The 25242-nt window shown below is 45.4% G+C and overlaps 1 long non-coding RNA gene across 1 annotated transcript in view; it reads right to left on the minus strand.

Moving 5' to 3' along the window:
• LOC113259011 (uncharacterized) overlaps nt 1-19276 on the minus strand; it is a 191077-nt gene extending 171801 nt beyond the window's left edge. The window contains exon 1 of the long non-coding RNA XR_008958094.1: nt 16785-19276. This is a non-coding gene — a long non-coding RNA (uncharacterized LOC113259011). The remainder of the gene's footprint in view (nt 1-16784) is intronic.
• Between the last annotated feature and the right edge of the window lie 5966 nt (nt 19277-25242).

Below are 25242 nucleotides of genomic sequence, written 5' to 3' on the forward strand. Positions count from 1 at the left end.
ACAACAGTGTGAACGTGCGTAATGCCCCTCGACACTTAAACATGATTAAGATGGTAACTTTCATGTTGTGTATTTTACCACAATTTAAAATTAAAAAAAAAAATTCTCAATCATATCTGCAAAAACTTCCCCATATAAGGTGCCATCTCAGGTTCCAGGAATTGGGGCCTGATATTTGGGGGCCACCGTGCAGACCACTACATCCAGCTAGGAACCTACTGCAGCTGTCCAGAAGAGACATAATGGCGGCTCGATTCTGGAGCTCCTAAGAGGAACAGCCGGTGGTGCCTGGGGCAGGGGTGAGGCAAGAGCTGAGCCTGACCATCCCCACCCCACCCCATCCCCGGTTTCCGGCTGACCGATGCACAGAAACTCAGGAATGCTGAGAGAAGAGCAATTAGCAGTGGGGGGAGGGTCGAGAGGAGTTTTGGACACATTTGTGGACACTGACCAAAACTGGGCCACTGAGCAGATTGTCTAAATCTTGAATTCCACACAAAGGTCTTTGCTCCAAATGGCTGGGGGAGAGCCCTGGTCATGCTGTCTGTCACTGGCATCCGAGGCCACAAAGAAGAGCGACGAGAGACCCCTGTATAGAGCTGGCTCTGCCACTTCCTTGCTCATCCTCCCTGGATCTGTCTGCTGCTCTGTAAAAGTGAAGGAAAGAAATCGAACAAATCCACATAGCATTGACAATGTACTCAGCACTGTTCTCCATGCTTTGCAAATAGTAATGAATGCAATCCCCATAAAAATCTCCAATGGGTACTACTATTGTCATGCCCATTTTATGGATGAGAAAACCAAAGCAAGGGAGGTTAAGTCATTTGCCCAAAAAACAGGCAACCATGCCGAGACAGTCAGAGTCTGGACTGGAACCTAAACTCCAGATTTTGCACTCTTAGCCAATACTCTATGTTGCCTCTTTTTTCTTAATGAAGCCCTGTCCCCAAACCAACTCCAAAGCCAACAACAAAGACCCCAAGAATTAAATGAGCTGAAGTTAATTTCTTACTGAAAATGGGCATGTGACAGGTAATGGGCCAGATGATGCTCCAGTTAAGGACTAAGATACGGAGCCCAAGGATCAAGACCCTCTCCTTCCCTGTGACCATTTGCCTCAAGAGGCAGCCGACTGATGAGGAGAGGTGCATGAGGACCAGAAAGTGGCAGATAATTTATAAAATCCCCTCCTAAAGCACCAGAGTTTCATGCCAACTGCCCAATTACCTTCTGGGGTGAAGGGGAAACCAGCAGGAATGGCAGCCATGTAGGCTGGTGCCAGGGAAGCATCCTGGGGAGTCTGTAGGTATGGAAGCAGATGTAAGGCTCTAGAATTGGGTTGAACCATGGCAGAGGAGTGAGTTCAGGCTGCAGGCATGGGAAGCCATAGAGAGAGGATCAGGCACAGGCTGGGCAGATGGGAATGAGAGGAGTTGCAACAAAAACGTGAGGACCATGGCGATGCCCCAGCAAGGTGCTGGGCATTTGTGCCAGCTGAAGCTGGAAGCAGTGGGAGAGTCAGGCAGTCCCAGCGGGCCAGGTCATGGTTGCTGAACGGCAACGCCCACTGTCATGATGGCAAGGCCATCTGGGATGAACCCTCCACCTTCCCACTCTGAGCCTCACTCCCAGACCTCACGCCATAGCTCCATCAAGAGAGCTTGGGCCCCAGAAGCCGGTGGAGAGAAGCCCCATCTGAGGAGGAAGTGATGGAAAGTCAGATCATATTTGACCCTGGTCTTGGAGGGAAAAGTCTTCACTGAACGAAACTTTAGAACGACAACAGCAGAAAATAGCAAAAAAAAAAGCTACAAATGGCTGAAATGAAATGGTGGCTTCCCAAGAACAGCACAAACCTTCGATGCCAGGTCAGACTCAACCGGATCTTGCCAGTGGCTTTCCCACTAAAGTTTCCAACATTGCTGAAGGACACAAAGTATAAAGTTATAAGCAGAGCAAGGGCTTTTCACCCTGCAGAATACCCACTAAACCGTTTTTGTATATATTTTTTTTCCCCACTAGGGCAGTAGGGGATGCCCAAGTTTTGGTCCCCAAACCAGAAAGGCTGTGGGTGCCTCAAATAGAGCAGGGAGTTTTAGTGTAGTCCCCACGGGGATCCTGGGGGCCCACTTCACCCTCAGTGCTGCGGAACCCTCACCCCACCCCTTGCCTTTTCTTCTTCCTCCTCCTCCTCCTTCAGCCCCTCTGTCTGGCAGCCCACCTGCCTCCCCTCACAGATAGGGTTTGCCTGCAGGGACTTCCCATCAGTCTCACCGAAAGTTGAGGCTCTCAACTTTACTGTGCCTGAAATCTCCTGAGGGGTTTATCAAGGCCCCGCCTACGGAGCTGGGGGAGCGGGGGGAGGTGCCCAGGAATCCGCATGAAAGCGTCCCAAGCGATCCTGATACTTTCTGGATTTGTGCGTGGACTAGAATCTCCAGCAGGGCCGACACCTCGTCTTGCACCTGCCCCTCGTGCGCTCAGCACGCACCCTCCACGCACGCTCGCGCTGGCTCCCGCTGACTACGCACACACTCGCGGTGCCGAAGGCAGCAGGAACGCACAGTAGGTATTCGGTCCTCTTTGCTCAGTCATTCCTCTATCAGTGGGAGCCTGTGAAGGCATGCATAATTATTCTGTCCAAGTGCCTCGGAACACCTCGCCTGCTATCTGACAGCTTCCCATCCAGAAACCACACAGTACAGTAAAAAACAGAAAAAAGAAAGCCGTTAGACCCCAGTGAATGTTATTTTTAATGAAAGTGGTACATTTTGACTCACAATGTTGAAACCAGATTATAAATGAGTCATCAGTGAATCAACCACAAAGAGCCTTTGTGAAGGTGATTTACAGGAGGGCTCTGACGTCTGCTGTCCCTTCACACGCTTCGCAGAGATGCTGTCAGACTTGGAGTCGGCCTGGGGCATCTGCTGCCGCGTCAGCGCAAAAGGATGCTGTGTTGTCACCAGTGGGATTCCCCAGCCAGCCGGCACTGCGGTCCCACCCACAGAACGACGGCAGCCATCACTGAACAAAGCTTGTGGCTACATCAGAGCTCTGGCTTCGAGGTCATGACTCGTAGCTACTGGAGAGTTCCAGGCCATCCGTTCCTCCCATGCTCCCAGACTCCGCCCTAATGCCCACACCCTTTACCTGGTCTTCAAGAGGCAGCTCGGCCTGAGCACAGAGAAGCAGGACTTAGGGTGGACAGACCTGGGCTTGAGTCCCGGGTCTGACGGAGGGTCGGGCAACAGCCTCACTGCCCTCCCCTCCGAAGTGGGAACATTATCACCTGCCCTGCATCCCTCACAGGAATGTTGCGAGGTTCTCGTGGGGACGTGCATGTGAAAGTGTTTTGAATACTATCACAGGCCATCCCAAGGTAAGTGGTCTGCTGTCTGAATGTGCTTTCACCAGTCAGCAACTCTTGCCTGGGGTGGAAACAGCCAACTAGACCAAGGGTAGCTGGCAGAGCAGGGAGTAGTTAAATGCTCCTCATCGCCTACCCTGAAAGGAGACACTAGTGCTCATCTCTCCTCTTCGAGAAGCAGGACACAGAGGTCAGAGGGTAAATCCATGCACGAGTATATCCCATCTCCCCAGCCAGAAGGGAGACTGCCCTGATGCCCAGTTGCAGCCCAGGCTTTCCAGAATACTAACTGGTGGCCACATTCCGCAGATAACAGACTCTTCAGGCCATCTTGGGGAACGCAGCAGGGCTCCCAGCCCCCCGTTGCCTGCTCGGAGCTGCCTCCAACAGGGCAGAAATCTGCGGCAAAGAAATCCCGACAACACCAGGGACGGGAAGGTCAGTCCAATAGGACAGCAACCCAGAGCAGCCTGGTCAACTGTGAACACTGTGTCTAGACAACAGAGTCTACCATGAGCAAAACTGTAGTAACTACACAGTAAATGTTAACTGTTAAGTGTGTGACCAAAAAAAAAAAAAAAATCCCCAAACAAGGTGAAGAACTCATAAAATCTGTGAACAAGAGAAAGAAGGCAGAAGAAAGAAAAGGAAAAAAAAAAGCGCTTGGCAGAGTCAACCGAATCCCTCCTCTATACACCACGGATGCATGACCAGTATCAGGGTTAAAGAAGAAGAGAAAAAAAACAAAAACAGGCTTTCAAAGTCAGACAAATGTGGACTTGAATGCCAGCCTTCCCCTTACTGGTTCTGAGTCCTGGGGAGAAGCCATCTGTTGTCTCCACTTCTTTGCTGGCCTCCCCGCCCCCCAATCGCTGTGAGGATTACCCAGAACCACGTATGTGTTGTACCTGCACGGTGCCGGGAACATAGTTAACACTCCATAAATGCCGGCTGCTTTCTGTGGGAGATTGCAAAATGTGGCCACGAATTCTCCCTACCTCGGGAAGCATGCCCTTTGGCAATGACTCACCTGCTGCACCTATCAAGAGTTAACAGTCTGTTTCCCTTATCCCTTGAATCTGGGCTAGCCTTTGACTTATGCTGACCAATAGAATTTAGCAGAAGTAACACTGTATGACTTCCAAGGCTAGCCCTGGCAGCTCTCACTTTTGCCCCCTTGAAATGCTCCCCATGGACCACCATGTAAAGAAGCTGGTACAGCCTACTAGAAGGGTAGAGGACTTGTGCAGGAGAAGTGAGGCCCCCCAACTTGACCACCAGCAACAGCTGCCACATGCGACAGAGGCCATCTGAGATGAACATCCAGCCGAGCTGAGCCTCTGGCTAGCTGAAGCCATATGAGTAAGCCCAGGCAAAATCAGCAGAGAGACTGCCTAGGCAACCCATAAAATCATGAAAAATAATAAATCTGTGCTGTGTTAAGTCACTAAGCTCTAGGCTGATTTATTATGCAGCAAATTCTCACTGAAACACCCTTCCTCTCCCCACCTCCAAAATACCCTCTCTGCCTCGAGTACTCTTGAATTTTCCCTAGCTATACTTGGCAGATTATTCAATGAAATACTGAGAATTTATGGGGACCAGGAGCTGTGATCAGCCTGTCATAAAGCCGTTTTCATGCCCACATGTTACAGGAGTTCATCAATCAAACAATTAAGTAGCATCTACCAACCTACGTTGATAATTAGCAAGTCTGCCTTTTCTGCCTCTAAAGTAGACCACAAATTCAACTGTTTACCCCAACTTCCACCAGCAGCTCTTGCCTGAATAATGGCAGGAGTCTTTCTAATTGGTCTCTTCCTTCGAATTCTCTCACCCTATACATTGCTGTTCTCCACAGAGGGAATTTTGAAATGTATTCACTGATTCGACAAAAATTTAGTTTTGACCAGAAATCTCCTCCTCCATGGAATTTATGTTCTAGTTGACATTTTAAAAATTGATAAGTAAATTAATACAGGGCACCTGGGTGGCTCAGTTGCTTAAGCATCCAACTTTGATTTCGGCTCAAGTCATGATCTCAGGGTCATGGATCGACCCCCACATCGCTCTGGACTCAGCGCCGAGTCTGCTTGAGATGCGCTCTCTCCCTCCCCCACTGCCCCTCCCCCCACTCGTACTCTCTAAATAAATAAGTAAATAAATAAATAAAGACAACCTTTAAAAATTTGATAAGGAAATTAATAAAATATGTGGTGATAAATGCTAATTAAAAAATGAAACAGGAAATGTCGGGGTTGGGGGGAATATGTAATGTTAGTAAGCGTTACAATTTTAGATAGGGTGGCCAGGGCAGGTTCAATGAGACAGTGACATGTAAATAAAAACCAATGGGAATAGCAAGTGTAAAGACCCTAAAGCAGAGCCATTCCTGGCATATCTCAGAAACAATAAGGAGGACAGTGTGCCTCAATATAATAAGCAAGGTTGAGAGTAGTGTGAGAGGAGTTCAGAGAGGTAACAGGGAAGAGAGGTGGAGAAAGTCAGATTACATAGCACCTTAGAAGTCAATGTAAGGATTTAGGCTTTTGCTCTAATGACATGGACAGCCACTAAAGCATTTTTATCGAAGTGGTGATATGATCTGATACACATTTTAATAGCACCATTCTGGTTAATGCATTGAATACGAACTGAAGAAGATTCTGGGGATGATATCATAATTTTTGAATCTTCCCAAATGCCATCATGAAAAATAGGAGGAGAGAGAATCTCCAGCAGACTCCCCGCTGAGCATAGATCCCGACGCAGGGCTCAATCTCACAACCCTGAGATCATGATCTGAGCTGAAATCAAGAGTCAGATGTTTAACTGACTGAGCCTCCCAGGCACCTGAGCCACCACATTCTCGAACACTACATGAAAACAACAGAAGGAGAAATCGTAGAGCAATGAAGTTAGAGAAGCCAAGCAGAGCTACGTCTTCTGCAAATTCAGAAAAACTAATTTCATATAAAAGTTTTCAACACAAGGGGCACCTGGGTGGTGCAGTCATTAAGCGTCTGCCTTTGGCTCAGGGAGTGATCCCAGCATTCTGGGATCAAGCCCCACATCAGGCTTCTCCAGTAGAAGCCTGCTTCTTCCTCTCCCACTCCCCCTGTTTGTGTTCCCTCTCTCACTGGCTGTCTCTCTCTGTCAAATAAATAAATAAAATCTAAAAAAAAAAAGTTTTCAACACAAAAAAAGTAACATACAAAGTTATTCAGGAAAAAATATAAACGTTGTAGGATTACATCCCTACAGACCATAAAACATACCCAAAAGACATGCCCACAAAACAAATGAAATCTATAATATATTTCCCCAAAAAGCTAAAGGAACAACATAAATCAGAGCTAGAAAAACTCAGTAGTAAAATGACAGAATTCAGGAAAATATTAGAAATCTTTAAAATCATATCAGAGAAATTAGATGACATTAAAAAGAAGACAAGAGTTGTGATATTGTGCAGGCGCATGGGTGGCTCAGTCAGTTAAGCATCTGCCTTTGGATTTTCCACATCAAATCCCAAGGTCATGGAGATCCCAATGCTGGGATCAAGCCCCACATTGGGCTCCCTACTCAGTGGAGAGCCTTCTTCTCCTTCTCCCTCTGCCCCTCTCTCCACCCCTCCACCCCCCACTCGTGCACTCTCTCTCTCTCTCTTTCCCTCTCACTCCTGCTCTATCTCAAATAAATAAAATCTTTTTTAAAAAAGGATTAAGAGTTGTGATATTGTGATATAATAAGAACCATATATTTGGTCTTCATCCCCAGTTTCTGGCACAGAGTTCCTAAAATCTTTATAATTTCCTGAGCAACAGGGTGAGAGGAGCATCTTTTATTATTCATAATAAGCCTCTTACAAACATACCTAAGTTTATGCTAAGGAGGTCACTCTTGGTGGGCCCCTGGACAGCTTCAGGGTGAGGGCTGGTTGCCAGAGAAACCAGCTGGATGCCAACCATGTGATTAGAGGGTTGGAAATTTCAGCCCCACTGTCGGACTTCTGGGAAGAGGAGAGGGACTGGGGATCTCATCACCAATGGCCAATGATTTAATCAATTGTGCCTATGTAATGGAATTGCCATAAAAACCTAAAAGAAGGGGTTCAAAGAGCTTCCAGGTTGGTGAACAAACACATCCATGTTCCAGGAGGGTGGTGCACCCCAAACTCCTCAAAGACAGAAGTTCCTGTGGTTGAGACCCTTCCAGACCTTGCTCGATCTACTTCTTCATCTGGCTGTTAAGTATTTCCCTCGATCCTATGAGCAAATATACCAGATTACTTAATTTGATGTGGAAAATCCAGACATTTGGTGTAGCGTGTTGTCAAAAACAGATCACAATAGTAGTAAGAGTGCATAAATCCAGCAGATAATACCTTAAAAGAGAAAAATTAAATCAGAGGAAATGAAGAAAGAATGAAAAGGGGTTTGAGAGAAAGTAACAAAAATAGAAGATAGGCAAAGAAGATCCAACATTTGTATAAAAGGAGTCCCTTACCAAAAAAAAAAAAAAAGCCACCCAAAAAAACCCAGAAAACTGAAGCAAGGAACAGAACCAAACCTAAAAACTACAATTCAAGAAAGCTTTTTTGAAATTAATTTAAAATTTGAAACTATATATATAAAGTCAAAATCAACCCTGAAACAAGTAATACCAAAATACCAAAATATATTCTGTTAAATTTCTAGACTTTAAAGGAAAATATAAAATCCCTTGGACATCTAGGCAAAAAGACCAAGCAAGATACTGGGAAGGAAAAGAAAATCAGATTGTCATCAGACACACTTTGTGCCAGGAGAATACAGGAAAGAAGGTGAGGATGAAAGCAGAGGGAACCAATGAGAAACAGAACCAGTAGAATTTACTGATCTGACAGGGATATGAAAAAAGAAAGGGGTCAAAGGTGACCTGAGCAACTAGGACAGAGTTGCCATTTGACAATATTGAGTAGACTATGGGAGAGGGAGGTTTGGGACAGGGGATAGGCTAATAGTTTATACATATTACATTTTAAATACCTATTAACGATCCATGTGAAGAGTTGAGTAGGCAGCCATATAAAGAATCTGGAATTCGGAGCTGAGGTCTGGGTGAGAAATATATCTATTTAGAACTGATAAGCATATAGAAGCTATTTGAAGTCATGAGACTGGATAAAGTCAGTGAGGGAGTGAGTTCAGAGAATATCACTCTGTTCAAAACCTCTTGCTGGTTTACAATAAAACTCAAATCCTTTATCAAGGTCAGCAAAGCCCTTTTCATGGCTCCCTCTCATTTCCTATCCCTCCCCACCTCACTCTCTGAGCTCTAGCAACATAGTCACCTTGCTATCCCTGGAATGATCTCATTCCATCTCAGGGCCTTTGCACTTGCTGCTCTCTATAACCAGGGTCTGTTTCCCCCAGAGGTAAGCCTGCATGCTCACATCATTCAAATCCCTGCTGAAATGTCAGCTTCTCAGAGAAGTCTTCTGACACCCCATCCCAAATGTCTGCCCCCACCTACACCTGTATCACTCTCTAACACCTTAACCTGCTTTATTTTTCCACCATTTTACAGGTCTCCTGTTCCAGTTTCTAATGCAGCAATTGCTGCATTCACAAATCACAAACTTAGTGGCTTAACACCACCATCTTATTATGTACATGGATTGTGTGGGTTGGGAATTTGGACAGGGCACAGAGAGGATGGCCTGTCTCTGCTCCACAAAGTCTGGAGACTCAACAGGGAAGACTCTAAGTCTGGGGGTGGTTTGACAGCTCCGGTTTAGAATCATCTCAAGGCTTGTTCACTCATGCATCTGGCATCTGGCTCAACTAACTAAAAGACTAGGATTGCAGACCAGAGGGTCTACATGTGGCCTCTCCATGTGGCTTGGCTTCCTTGCAGCACGGCAGCCACAAGATAGTCAGACTTCTTAGCTGGTTACAGAGCTCTAAGAGCATTGTCTCAGCAAACAAGGCAGCTCTTTTTGTGACCCCACTGCAGAAGTTGCATAGTATCACTTCCCCCCCACTTTACTGGTCAAAGTGGTCTGAAGTCTGCCAACAGGAAGGATGTAGACTCTGTCTCTTGATGGGAAAGGAATTTTTAAAAATGTTAAGGCTAGGTCCTGCCACATGGCCTGAGATAGAGTCTCAGTGTTGAGTTATTCTCCCCAAGCCAGATGCCTATCGAAAGGATTGTCTCCTTAATGTTCTTTTGTTGACCTGTGAATGTCTTGCTCTATCAGCCCCCTACCCCTACCTATCTGAATTCTCAGCTGCTCCACTATATATCAAGAAGTCTCACTTGATATAGGATCCTGACTCCACAAAATGGAGAACGTGGTGTCTCCCTCTTTACAGCAGGGCTGCTAAAGCTGTCAACAGCCCCTCCTCCGTGATGGATGGTCCATCTCCAGTTTACAACCTGGTCCCTGTTAATCCTCTGTAACTTCTTGTCAGGACTCCTTGAAGGGATAAAATATTTTTTCTGAACATTGCAACAACCACAGAAACACAACAGAAGAGTTACTGAACAAGTTCACCATGGCTTCTTCACAATGCCATTTGATTGAGAATAATTGGACAAGGAAAATTAATTCCAGACCAAACTGAGAAGTTATTTTCCTAAATGGAAAGAAATGCTCCTCCTTCCACCATCAAAGGCCCTAAAAATGCCACGAAGATTGTTGAATAACACTAAGTTGAGACAGGAAACCAAGAGACTGGAAATCCAGCTGCCTCTGGTTTATTCATATTTACACCCACAGATTTACCGTTTGGCCTGAGCACGCTCGACTCAAGGGTTACATGGGCCTGAGCACCTAGGACCAGAGTCGAGGAGCTTCACACGGCCCTGGCCAGCAAGAATGTCTCTCCGGGGAAACCTAAGGTGGGCCACGGACTTGTGAGAAATAATGGCACAGAAAGAGGCAGGGACCACATCCCAGAGGGAGATCAAATAAAGCAGAACAAAGAAGAGAAGGACCAGACCCAAACTCAGACCCCACACACGGGCCAGGACATGGCTTGGGCTGTCTGGAAGCAGTTCCCAGACAGAAACCTCAGTGTGATGAATCAGTTTCCTTGGACATTGAGGGGATAAAGAGTCTGACCGAGCGTATTTATTCAAGGAATGGCTGTGAGAATGAGCATAGGCAGAGGTGGTGAGGGGACCGTGGAGTATGTGGTGGTGAAAAGCCACCATGAATCCCCAGTCTAGACGCTGAGCCCACGATGCCCAAGGAGAGGTGAGCGACCTGAGAGAAAGGGCATGCCTGGGAGAAGCCTGGGGAGCCTACCTCTGAAATGACTGGTTGGGACAGCAGAGTCAGACACTGCTGACGAGCCTTTAAAAATCTCAGAGACGAGGAAACAGAGGCGATTTGGAGACACATGTTAATAGATGCACGAGTCTTTTCTATTCCATAAATCAAATCCCACTGTGAATAATGCCATAAAAAAATGTCTCCACCTCTAAAGAGCAAAGGTTTCTAAGTATTAGAAGAAGGCTCCCCGATGTGAGGCAACGCAATTACACCAAGCATGAAAACGGGGTTTCAACAACTTGGGGTTATTCGGGACCGATAGTTACAGGCGTGCTTAGACGGATGGCATGCCTCCCGTGCCCACACAAAAGACAGAAGTCCAACAGGTGGCCCGCGGTGGCCTACATTATACATGTTTCCCCAGACTACCCAGCCACCCCTCAAAGGTAGATCTCAATCCTTCTCCTGTGACCAGCCCTGCAAAGGCCCGACAGAGGCCAGGATGACTCTGGCTGCAGGGACAAGGGCTCTGGGCTACTTTCAAGTGTTTTCATGGTGAAGAAATAATAGCAACCCATATTTGCATCACATTTTTGTACTTAATGTACTTAAGATGCATTTTTATGTATATTATCGCAATTGGTTCTCACAAAAAACCTTGTGGCACAATTTAGTCTGATGCCCTACACGCCCTGAGCCAGAAGCCCTCCGACTCTCCTCGCAGAAGGGGAGGCATTTGGAAGGATTGACTACACTCTCCCTCCCTGGCCTTGCTGAGGACCAGGGCCTCCCCAGCCTCCAAGAAAATAAACAAGTTTCTGTGTCCCTAAGGGAATAGGTGCCACTTTGGTGGGCAGGAGGGACCACACAGCAGGGCTTTTGTGGAGGGTATTAGAAGAGGGAGGGAGCTAGGATTGGAGAAAAGGGATCAGTCTCCATCTCTGGTCGGATGGGGGTCCCAGAAGTTCTGAAGGCAGTGCCAGGGGACAAGGGCACTGTGAGGGAGTGTCCTAGTGGGGGGGGGGGGACCAGAGGAGACATGCCTGGCACTGAGAAGGAAAGGCAGCGCAGCTCGCCCCAGTAGGAACCCCACCGGCTGGTATGTTAGATCATGCCGCCTTCCTCTGGGTGGGATCCATAGCCTGCCAGAGCTCCTGGTGCCCCCAGCTCCGTGCCAAGTTGCTCAGCCAGCCCACAACATCTCAGATGCTTATGAGCCCCAGCCAGACCCTGGAGCCCCCACGAGGATGGGAGAAAGAGCTCCCACTCCTGTTCTTTGGGGCCAGATGGGAGCACCTGAGACCACACCAAGCTGGGGACACATGGGAGTGGACACCACCCTTCCACCGGGTTTCTCTTCATCATCGCCATCACCATCATCATCACCATCATGGTCACCACCATCTTTATTCCATCTTCACCGATGAGTTGTTAAGGCCCAAAGAATTTACTAAGATCTCACAGGTGGTGAGTGCCAACTCCATCCTCTGACTCAAACGTCGTGATTATTTTGTTAGATCATTGCCCTGCTGCAAGGATAAGTAACGCCAACCAGTGTGTTCATTTGGGAAGTGAAGGAAGCCCTATGCTCTCTCCATCCCCCAAGTCCCCGGTCCTCATTGGTCAAGCCCTGGGGCGCTGACTTGGAGGCAGTCAGCACACCCACTGCATTTCCCTGCAGAATGAGCCTCCTCCCAACAGCGTTTCCTACATCCCTATTGTGGGCCTGCTTTAGAAGGTGAGAGATCTCCTTCTCATCATGAAGCTCTTTTCATCCTGAAAACATGTAAAGGCTTTGCTTGGGAAGAGTCTCTAACAGACAGGGTTCCCAGAGAGTCCCCGGAAGCATGTCTGTGCAGCCCCAGGTGCAGACACCCAGGACGGCTCTGGAGGAGAGGGACTAGTCTGTGACCAGACAGAAGACCCCTCTTCTGTCCTCTGCCTGAGAAAATAGCAGCTGCTCTGTGTGCCCCTGGCCAGGAAACTAGTGCACAACTCAGAAAATTCAGAGAAAAGCAACAAAGATGATTAATGAGCTAGAAAAGCAAGTGACGGTCTTAGGGGGAACACAGTGGCAGAGCTGGACGGGTGGCATGCATGGGCGGGGTGGAGCTAGCCACAGCAACAGGGGGAAGAGAGAGAGAGACTAGACCCCAGGGAGCATTAGCACTAGAGGGGAAGTGGAGAGCAAAGGAAGATGTCAGCTGAATACCAGCAACAAATTCGTCATGCTCGGTACCCCCCAGACCAGGGATGGAAAGAGCATTGCTTTGGCCGAGTCCTGGAAGACCAGCTGTGAGTCTCAGGTAAGGCTGGGAGCAACCCCCACCCACCCACCCAGGGCCCTAAAGAGCAACAACTGGCTGTTTACAGTCCGTGGGGAGTTAGCATCCTGGGGCGGGGGTGGCTGGAAGCAGCTGACAAGCCACTAGGCACCTCGACTTCTCGACTTCTCGGGGGCCAGCTTCCCTCCAGGCTCCAGCCCTCCCGCAAGCCCACGCCCCCTGCGCGGTCACTGTGATTTATGGCATAATAGCCCTCCCCAACATCGACCCGGGACCTTGGGAACAAGTCTTCCTTTCTTGGTCCACTGAAGTCGCTGGAACCCATTAGTGAGGTTTCAGCCCTGTCGGTAAATCACTGCCTGAGTCATGCAACATAGCTCTGAAACAACGGAGGGTGTTTGTTTTTAATTCCCTTAGACTGTGAAGCATATATGCAAACACTGGCCTGAAAGCAGCCTTTGTTCCTATTGTTCTTGCACACATAATCTCCCAATCTCCACTCCTCTGCCTTAAACTGCCAACACCACAGGGCCCCTAGGTGGCTCGCAGTCCGGTGGACGGGAGGGGGGTGGCCCAGAGGCTGCAGCCAGGGACGGTGTCCCCTGGGAAATCCGGAACACTGACTTGCAGCCATCACCCGGGTCCCTGTGCAGGTTACCTCTGCAGCAGCCTCTGACCCAGACCCCCTGTCCTCTCCTCTGACGCATTCTCCTCCATGGCCCCACCTGCTGCCTTTTGTCACCACCGGCACCAACCCGAGCTCCTGCTGTCTCATTTCCCTCACACTCCCTCCCCATGGAGGGCTGGCTTCTGGAAGTCAGTAGGCACCACGAGCAAGGGATTTCTCTTTCAACCTACACCAAACTTTCACCCTTGACAGCGTTCTTCAATCCAGAAAAGGCTTCTGGGGACTCCTATCAGAGACTCTGGAGCTGACTCCTTGGGAGAGGCTCCCTGCTCACCTGGGGAGACGTGCTTAGCCGGGTCAATAGCACCCAACGCCATAGGATGCCTCCTTCACTCGGATTCCTCAACCTGGCTCTTGAGAAATTTGTTCCATCTTAGAGAAGCCACTTACGCTCTCCTGAGGTCATTTTCTGCAATTCTATGCAGAGGCAGAAGACGCAAATAATCCCGCCTGAAGAGAATGTGCATATATTTCCACTGCTCCTATACATTCAACAAACACTTGCTCAATAGACATTTGTTTTCTGCCTAATTGGAGCACGGTATTGCGCAGATGATAAAACTTGCAGGCTCGGGGTATTGAAAAAATACGCCAAACAAGCATCACATTGTGTTAAGATCAAGGCCAAGTTTTGAACCCCATCTATCCTGTCATACTCCAAAGCCCCTGGTTTTTCAGTTCTGTCCCATGTCCTAAAATTAGTCCAACAAAATGCTCGTTTCCAGCGCTTGGATGGAACGCTCTGTGGCCCAGTAATCATCGGAAGATAGCCATGCTTGTCAGAGCTCTTAGTGGCAAGTAGCTTAAGCAAAAAACACTCAAGAAATGAATGAATTGCCCCACTACCAAGAAGTCTAGAAAAGGAATGTGATCATGGGTAGGCCCAGGCCTCAGGCAATGCTCTCAAGTGCCTGCCTCTTCTAGGCCCTGCTCAGTTTTATTATTTCGTGTCATTTTTAGGCAGGTTTTCTCACAGGCAGGAAAGCAGCTGTGGTGACTTCACATTCTCACTGAGCCGGCCAGAGGAAAGAAAAGTCTTGGGTTGGGTCTCACGGAGCCATTTTGGGTCAGCATGCTCACCCCTTCACCACTCACTGGGTTTGGAGGTTGGAATATGCTAAGTGGCCAGGTCTGGACACGAAGGCCACCTTTGAACCTAGGACGAGGTCACACTGTTTACAGAAAAAAATGGGACACAAGACACAGTGCAGGCCAAACAGCTGAGGACCAAGGAATGGCCCTGAAGGAAAATTGCCATCAGGTGGCAGGACAGGTGGCAGCCCTGTCCCCTCCCCTGCCTCTCCTTCACTCCTTCCCCACTCCACCCCCCAACATCACACCTCCTCTCACTGCCCCACTGCCTGCTGGCCCCCATCTGCCCTTCAACAAGCTGCCTCCCACCTCCCTGGTCAGAGAGAAGGGACCCTCCTTTGCATTCGCACTGTGTCCTGGGCTAGTCATGACTCCAGCCCTTCTCAGTAAGCCATCATCACCAGCTTACTTGCCTGTCTTCCCCATGGGACTGAATTTCCTGAAAGGAAGACCATGTCACAGAACCTAGTATGTACTAGGTTCTCCATACCCGAATATAAGGGGAAAGAGGCCTTTGGAAAGATGGAAGAAATCAACATGCGAAAAGCCCAATGCTTATTTTAATATGAATTGTAGAAAATGAAGACTAACTTGAGTTTTCAAATACGGTTTTTCAGTAGAGATCTTCTTATAATAACCAACACAAAGGAAGGCCTATTCTGAAGACAATTTGAGTTTCAGCTTTGATATACTATTCCTCTAACTTCTTATTCAACTGGCACATTGAAAAGATAACAGCAAGAAGTGTTTGTGATTGGCATACTAGAGATTAAATTGATCAGTTCAGGTTTACCCCATTTTGGTGCTGAGATTTTCAAAAAAGTAAACAAATGAAGATATGTTTTACAATGTGTCTCCAAAAAACAGATCTTGGGGCGGGGATGGGGGTTTCTCTCACAAGCTGGGAGCCAGCTCATTTCTAGCGTACGAGTTAGGGGAGGAACCATACATACACCGCCAGTGCCACCATCACCGCTGCCACCACCATCACCACCACCACCACCCGCCATCCCTTTATGTTCATGTTTTCGACCCAACAAATATTGTTTATGAGTTTAATAGACATCCAGCCCTGTGCCTCAACTGCCTCATTAAGCATTTAAGGAAATTGTTTGGGGCTGAATCATGTCCCCCTCCCAACTTCTTAGGTTGAAGTCCTGACCCCCAGCACCTCAGAACGTGACTGTATTTGGAAATAGGGCTTTTAAAGATGTGATTAAGTTAAATGAGGTCATGAGGATCTGCCCTAATCCAGTAGGACTGGTGTCCTTATAAGAAGAGGAGATGAGGACACAGACGTGCAGACGGACAACCACGTGACCACACAGGGGAGAAGGCGGCCATCTTCAAGGCAAGGACAGAGACCTCAGGAGAGGAGAAACCTACCCTGCCAACACCTTGATCTTGGACTTCTGGCCTCCAGATGTGTGAGAAAGTAAACGTCCATTGTTGAAGTACCACCACCTCCCTGCCACTGTCTGTGGTACTTTGCTTGTCAGACCAAGCAGACTAACACGCATGTGCTCACTGTGATGAGGGTAAGCTTACGGGTACCTGGGATCAATGGCAACAGAAAGGTCCTCCTCTGGCTCAAAATGCCCACCCCACCTGTCTTAGCATGGGCTGCCCTGACAAAAATACCACAGTCAGGGGGCTTAAATAACAGACATTTATTTCTCACAGATCTGGAGCCTGGACGTTCAAGATCAGGTTCTGGTGGGGGCTCTTCCTAGCGTGTAGACGGCCACCTTCTCTCTGTGTCTTTACAAGGTTGAGAGGGGGAGATCATATCTCTCTGTCTTTTCTTATAAGGACACTAATCCTATCATGGGGGCTTCACCCTCACGACCTATTTACCTCTTAAAGGCCCCACCTTTAAATACCATCACATTAGGGGTTAGGATTTCAGTATATGCATTTGTGGAGGACACAAACAACCAACTGACCTCTTAGTTTCAAAGTTCCTTTAAAGGGAAGCCAGCTGTCATTCCAAGGTTAAACATAAGGCCTAAATGCAAATGAACCTACAAAAGGTAATGAAGGTCTCTGACTATCAAGGAGCAAAAATCCCCTGGGAGAGCTTACCTGTGAAGAGAAGCGTGTGGAAGGAAGAAAGGTACAAGGCCTGGTTTGGAGGGCAGCAGGATGGGGAGTTGCGAAGGACAAGACCGTGTGCCTCCAGCCCAATCTGAAGATGGCATGGGGTCCCAGTGACAAGGAGGCAGGAGAGAGAGACGCATCTCCTTGCCCCAGTCACGAGAACTGTCTGCTCCGGGCCAGTCCCTGAGTGTGGGCTGCAGAACCAGTGTCCGAGGTTCTCAGCTTCTTGGGGGGACTTGCTGTCATCACTGGAGCAGAAGCAGTGAGCAGGGCACCTCCACCTTAACCAAGAAGAATGAAACAGCTTCAGAAGCTCTGGAGACCGCAGGGTTTCTCAGAGCATAAGAGCAGGGGTGGCAGTTTAGCACCTGATATTGTTCAGGAAAACACTGGTAAACGCAGAAGGGAGTTCTCACCCTTATGGGGCTCAGTGGCCTTCTTAGAAAGCAGCATGTACCATGGCCACGTGAAAGCCAAGTTAGTGGCCACTCTACTAGGCTTGAGGTCCCTGAAGACAACAGCCATGAGGCTTCTGGAAGTGTGGAATGTGGGCACAAAGCTCATGAGAACACCGCTCCAATCCCACCATTTCATGGATGGGGAAACTGAGGCCCCCAAGGTGAAGCAAGACGCCCAAGGTCACACCTAAAACCAGCCTCAGCAGGAATGACAAACACTTACTGGGCATCACTGGGCATCTCTTTGGAATACAGGCCCATCCTAGCCTGAAACCTCTGTGCTTCTACCAAGGTCCATATCTGCCATTCCAAGACCCCCAAAGTCCTGTCCAACTGGACGTCTCTAGAATCTACTCCTCTCCACACTGGTCCTGAGACCAAGCTACCATCACCTGTCTCACTGAGGATGTGGCAATACCCTCCCTTCCCCCTCCACTGAAGCCAGAATGATCTTATTAACATGAATTCCATGGTCTGTCCACACATATGCCTCTACTGCCTCACCCTTGGCCTCCTTGCCCTCTCTCTGCCCTGCATCCTCCATGACCTTCGTCGGCTTCCTCCAGTCATCTTTAACCCCTGCAACCTCAGGACCTTTGCACACACTGGGCTTCCACATTCTCTTAGCCAGGTTAATGCCCTCATGAGGTCAGCATGTGCAGGGTAAGCTGGGATGCACAGCAGAGGGTGCTCCTGAAGAAACTTCAGCATCTTCCCACAGGACTGGCACTCCTGCCCTCCTCACAAGGCCCCACAACGAGTCTCAACCTTGTTGCACATCAGAATTGCCCCAACCTAGAGACTCTACTATGATCGTTCTGGGGTGGGGCCTAGGCCACCGGGTTTTTCAAAGCTTCCCATGTGAGTCTAATGTTCTGTCCAGGTTCAGAATCACTGTCCTAAACATAGTCGGAGGATTGAGAGTGAGCTGGGGTTTTTTTTAAGATTTTATTTATTCAGTTGAGAGAGAGAGAGATAGTAAGCAGGGGGAGCAGCAGAGGGAGAGGGAGAAACAGACTCCCGCTGAGCAGGGAGCCCAACTTGGGGCTCGATCCCAGGACTCTAGGGTCACGACCTGAGCCGAAGGCTTAACCAACTGAGCCACCCAGGCACCCCAAGAGAGTGAGCTGTTTTATAGATACTTTTTACTGAGTATCTCATGTGCCAGTCACTGAATTAAGCACTATATGGCTCGTTTCACTGAAGTCCCACCAACACTCTAGGAGATGAGGATAATTATCTCCATTTTACAGATGAGGAGAATCAGCCTCAGAAAGGGGAAAGAACTCTTCCAGTGTCACACAGCCCATGGTGGCAGAGCCAGAGCAGGCCTTAACATCAAAGCCCACGTTCCTAATTACTCTAAACCATTCGCCCTCCCAGGGTTTTGTTAGATGCGTGGGGAATGCCACACTTCACAGCCATCTCAGATATAAATACAGAGGTGCCACCATGAAGGAGCCAATGAGAAAAAGAACCTCAAGTATAGGAATACATGTTTTGTTTCTGATGTCATACCCTGCAAATACCACAAACAATGCATAAGTGTGTCCTCCCAGCCCTGTAAACAAACTATAAAATGCCTTATAAACAGACCAGAGTTACGACTGTATAGAAGTCAAATTCGGCAATGAACTTCCCGAGGGATGCACTGCTTAACTGACTGCTTCTGCTTGCTTTCTAAGAAAATCTGGTTCAAGTTCATATGCAGAAGCTTCTCAAAATCTGTAAAAGACAGGTGTGCAGCTGGTCCTCATCAGCCCCTGGGGCTTCTACTTAGGCATTTATTATGAATTGTCTTTTTAATTTAGTCTTCATAGTAATTCACGGCCTGATTAAATATAAAGAGATTTTAAATTATTTCTGTAATAACATCTTACATTTACATAGTGCTTTACCATTTTCAGAGTATTCCACATATCTTTGTTCACTTGTAGATCAGGTATTAAGTATGGGTTAAATTTTTACAGAAAATATATTGACTTATTGAAACACTGTGTATTTCATCATCACCTCCAAACACTGTTTTAAATAAGACAAAATTAAATAAACATATATAAATGGAAAGTCCCATAAGGAAAACTGCACACATCCACAAAGACGTCTTTTATAAGATCAGCAAAGTAGTGAGCATGATTAGGAGCCCAGAACATGTTTCTATCTGGACTTTCATCACTAGCAAGATGGTGGACTGATAAGCTGGGCAACCCAATTACTGAAAGCAACACAAGCTATCGAATAAAATCTTTTTTAACTAATAGTACTTTTTTTTTTAAAGATTTTATTTATTTATTCGACAGAGATAGAGACAGCCAGCAAGAGAGGGAACACAAGCAGGGGGAGTGGGAGAGGAAGAAGCAGGCTCATAGCGGAGGAGCCTGATGTGGGGCTCGATCCCAGAACGCCGGGATCACACCCCGAGCCGAAGGCAGACGCTTAACCGCTGTGCCACCCAGGCGCCCCTAACTAATAATACTTTTTAAAAAGATTTTATTTTTTATTATTTTTAAGTAATCTCTCCACCCAAGATGGGCTCAAACTTACAACACCAAGATCAAGAGTCACATGCTCTACTGACTGAGCCAGCCAGGTGCCCCAACTAATAATAATTTTTGAAAAGAATCAAAAAAGTAAAGAACACTTATGGCAACACTAAGTAAAGTCAGGAACCTAAAGAATTCTAAGTTAAATTACCTACTAAAAGAGCACCAAAGTCAACTCCTACCTCAAGGTCATCGACCAAGCTCAGTAACTTGAGTTCTTGTTCTCTAGGTCTTGAGGAGTGCATGAAACAGGAGACATGGTGGAAAGTCTAATAAGAAGCACCCACAGCTCCCTGTAAAGCTGACATATCCTTAGGGCAAGAGTTAAACCAGAAACTGCAAAGAGGATTCCCTATCTCGAACCTTGGCACAGCACAGAAAGGGAAAATTTTCAACCTAAAAGTGTGCAACCACAAGCTAACCCCAATGTGGACCTGCAGTTCTAACCTACCTTGGCAGCCCCAAATAACTCAAGCTAAGAATTTAGTGGTCAAAAAAACCTCAACTGAGAATTCTGTTTACAAAGACCTGCTCTAAAGTTCCGGTTCTAGGTAAGATGGAGTGAGCACATGAACACTGTATTTCCCACTGACTGCAAAAGCAGAAGGCACAGATAAACGAGGACTCTGGAAAGTAAACAGTAGCAGGCAAATTCGGTAAGAAAACCAGAATTCAAATTTGTACTGAAGTGGAAGGGGATTGGCCATTTTTCCGACTCTGGGAAATGAATTCACAAATTTAGCAAAAGATATAAATTTACAGATTCAAGAAGCTCAAAAACCCCAAGCAGAATAAACTCAATGAAATATATGCCAAACATATCATAATCAAACAGCTAAAAACTAAAGACAAAGGAAAAAAAAATCTCTAAAACAGCCAGAGAAAAGTGACACATTGCCAATAGAGGAACAATCACTGAAATTCCTGTGGATTTCTCATCAGAAAGCATGGCAGCCAGAAGAAAGTGGCACAATATTTTCTGGTGCTGAAAGAAAAGAACTGTCAAACTAGAATTCTATACCCAGCAAAAATATCCTTCTGAAAGGAAGGTGAAGCAAGTGACATTCCCAACTGTAGGAAAACAAAGATCTGCCAATAGCAGGCCAGCTCTAAAAGGATTGCTAAAGAAAGTTCTTCAGACATAAAAAAAAAAAAAATGGTACCTAAAAGAAACTCAGAGCATCAAAAATGAAAGAAGGAATGGGGCACCTAGCTGGCTCAGTTAGTAGAGCAGGCAACTCTTGAATTTGGGGCTGTGAGTTCAAGCCCCATGCTGGACATAGAGATCACTTAAAAAAAAAATCTTAAAAAAATGAAGGGAGGGCAACAGAAATGGTAAATATCTGGGTAAATATACTAAATGGGTTTTCTCCTCTAGAGCTCTTTATAACACACTAATGGCCGAAAGCAAAAATTATAATTTCTTCTGATGAGCTTTTCAATACATGTAGATGGAACATATCAGACATGAATAACATAAAGAGAAAGGTAAGGGGAACTACGTGGTGAACAGAAGAGATAGTAGACAGAAAACTAAATTGAAGAAACAGAAAACAAGCAAAGAGAATAAGAAAGGAACGTTCAAAATTATTTTTTAGTAAGTCTGAAGAGAATAATCAAGAAACACCTCTAAGGAGAATTATCAGAAAAAGAGAAGTCAGAATTTAAAATATTATAAATGAGAAGGGAGAGAGAACTACAAATGCTGCAGAGATTAAAAGGCTATGGGAATACCTCTACAACTTTATGCCACTAAGCTAAAAATTTAGATAAAATTGATACATTCCTAGAAAAAATGTAATTACCAAAACCATTACCAAAAAATAAAAACGTGAATAAAATAAGAGCAGCAATTAAAATTTTCTAACAAAGAGAACATTAGGCCAAAACAATTCATAAAAGAATTTGACTACTAAACTTCAGAAACAAAAAAAAAACTTAAAAAAATTCTTCCAAGAAATAGAAAAAAGAGACAATGCCACAACTCCACAATTATGAGGCTAGTATAATTTTGACACCAAAATCTAAACAAGGACAATATGGGAAATTTAAATTATTAAGCCCATTTAATTAATGAATAAAGACGCAAAAAAAAATCCTAAACAAATATGAGCAAACCAAATCCAGCAGCATATAAAAATACATAATATACTACCACAAGATTGAGTTTATCCCAGGAATTCAAAAATAGTTTAATATTTTTAAATCCACTGTTATTGTCTACTACATTAAAGGTTAATGGAGAAAAATCTTATTTATCATCTCCATAAATGCAGGAAAAACATTTTGTAAAATTCCACACCCATTCATGATTTAAAAAAAGAAAGAAAAAAACTTTCAGTAAACCAGGGATAAAACGGAACCTTAACCTGATAAAAGAAATGTATTCAACCTTCCCAATGTATCATCAATGGAGGGAAAAGTCAACCTACAGAATGGGGAGAAAATGTTTGCAAATCATGTATCTGATAAGGGGTTAATATCCAGAATGCATAAAGAATATCCAGAACATATAAAAAATGTTAAACCAATTTAAAAATAGGTAAAGGATTTTAACAGACATTTCTCTACAGAAGCTATACAAATGACCAATAAGCACACGAAAAGATGCTCAACAGCACTAATCATTAGGGAAATGCAAATCAAAACACAGCGAGACATCACCTCACCCACATTAGGATGGCTACTATAAAACAAAACAAAACAAAACAACACAAAACAACACGCCCAGAAAACAGGGACACCTGGGTGGCTCAGTTGGTTGAACGGCCCACTCTTGATTTCAGCTCAGGTCATGATCTCAGGGTCTTGGAATCAAGCCCCATGTCTGGCTCTACACTCAGCATAGAGTCTGCTTAAGGATTCTCTCCCTCCCTCTGCCCCTCCCCCCGCTCAGGCACACACACACGCTCTCTCTCTCTCTTTCAAATAAACAAATCTTAAAAAAAAAAAAAAAACAGAAAATAATAAGTGTTGGTAAGGATGGGGAGAAACTGAAACCCTTGTGCACTTTGATGGGAATGTAAAATGGTGCAGCCACTGTGGAAAGCACTATAATACTTCCTCAAAAAATTATAAGTAGAATTACCATATGATCCAGCAATTCCACTCCTGGGTACATACTCAAAAAAACTGAAAGCAGGATCTCCAAGAAATATTTACATACCCATGTTCACAGCAGCATTATTCACAATAGCCAAAAGATGGAAACAACTGCGTGGCCATCAGCAGATGAATGGATACACAAAATGTAGCAAATACATACAGTGGAATATACAGCTGTAAAAAGGAAGGAATTTCAGACACTTGCTGCAAGGTGAATGAGCCGTAAAGACATTCTGCTAAGTAAAATAAGCCAGTCACCAAAAGACAAATGCTGTATTATTCCACGCATATGAGGTACCTTGAGTAGTCAAATTCATACAGAGAGAAAGTCAAGTGGTGGTTTCTAGGATCCAAGGGAAGGGGTGAAGAGTGGTTTTTTAATAGGTATAAAGTTTTATTTTGCAAGACAATGATGGAGATTGGTTCCACAACAATGTCAACCGTACATTCAAAACATTTAAAAATGGTTAAGGTGGTGGGGTGCCTGGCTGGCTCGGTCAGAGGAACACGTGACTCTTGATCTCAGGGTCGTGAGTTTGAGCCTCACGATGGGCATAGACATTACTAAAAAAAATGGTTAAGATTACACATAAATTTGGGGCGCCTGGGTAGCGCAGTCATTAAAGCGTCTGCCTTCGGCTCAGGGCGTGATCCCGGTGTACCAGGATCGAGTCCCACATCGGGCTCCTCCGCTATGAGCCTGCTTCTTCCTCTCCCATTCCCCCTGCTGTGTTCCCTCTCTCGCTGGCTGTCTCTCTGTCACATAAATAAATAAAATCTTTAAAAAAAAAAAAAGATTACACATAAATTTTATGTGTACTTTACCACAGTTAAAAATTTGTAATTTGGGGGGCCCCTGGGTAGCTCATTCAGTTAGGCATCTGCCTTTAGCTCAGGTCATGATCCCGAGGTCCTGGGATAGAGCCCCACATTGGGTTCCCTGCTCAGTAAGAAGCCTTCTCCCTCTGCTGCTCCCCCTGCTTGTGCTTGCTCTCTCTCTGTCAAATAAATAAATAAAATCTTTTAAATTTTTTTTAAATTTTAAATAAAATTTTAATTAAATTTAATTTAATTTTAAATAAAATTTAAAAAAATTTTTTTTAAATGCTGGGTATGGAGCCTAATGTGGGGCTTGAACTCACGATCCTGAGATCAAAACCTGAGCTGAGATCAAGAGTCAACTTGATCTGTTTAACCAACTGAGCCACCCATATGCCCCCCAAAAAAATTTTAAATTTTTTTAAATTAAAAAAGAAAACTTCCAACAAATATTATTCTAGATATTCCCTTTAAAATTAGAATAACACTGCAGCACTGTTCAACAGAGCCAAGATGTAGAAACAACCTAAACGCCTATCAATAGGTTAACAAATAAAATTTGGCACATACAAATAATAGAATATTATTCAGCCTTACCACAAAACTTTTTAAAACTTTTCAAAAACAAAATTAAGTGTAATTCAGGTCTCACCTGGCGTAGGAGATCATTTCTTAGACAACATTAAAAAAAAAAAAAAGCTAACCCTAAGAGAAAAATTAATAACTTCTGCTCATAAAACTTTTAAAATGTAAATGACAAGCTACAAAGAGAAAACTAATAAAACTTTGTCATAATGTAATAAATAGATCTAAAAAAATTTAAGGGCATAAAATGCAGCATTGCAATTTTGCAAGAATTGTGAAAAAATTCAGAATTTCTGAGAAAAATATTTTTCAATCAGTATTCCCGTTGCTACATGAGAAACAATTGGGGAAAATATGTATTTACAAGATGTGTAGGAAATAGACATTTAAATGCTGACCAAGAGAACCCCATGTAATCAAGTGCACTTATTTCTAAATGCCAGTCCTCTCTCAATGGAGGAAAAGAGATTTAGCCCACTGCTGTTTGTGTGCCCAAGAAAAATGGAAAGTATTTCTTAAGGACAGGGGTTAAAGGCATTTTTAGACAACCCAAACTGGAAGAGTTTGGTTATTTCAGAAAGTAGTAAAATGACCCCAGGAGAGGAAGATCTGAATACAAGAAGGAATGATGAGCAGACAAAATGGTAAATACTTGGATAAATCTGAATAAAAATTGATGGTATAAAACAATAATAATTATGTTCAATTTGTGCAGTTAAAATAAAACAAGTCAGAACTAGATGGTAATAGCACATACATCAGGAGACAGTGATGGGAGTTCAGGTGTTCAAAGGTCTTTGCACTACCCAGGAGGAGGGTAAAGGTAGTAGTTAATTTTAGATTTTAAAATTTCAAGGTTAGGGGCACCTGGGTGGCTCAGTCAGTTAGACGTCTGCCTTCAGCTCAGGTCATGATCCCGGGGTCCTGGGATTG

Source organism: Ursus arctos, unplaced genomic scaffold (genome assembly GCF_023065955.2).
Source record: "Ursus arctos isolate Adak ecotype North America unplaced genomic scaffold, UrsArc2.0 scaffold_7, whole genome shotgun sequence".
Classification (NCBI taxonomy): domain Eukaryota; kingdom Metazoa; phylum Chordata; class Mammalia; order Carnivora; family Ursidae; genus Ursus; species Ursus arctos.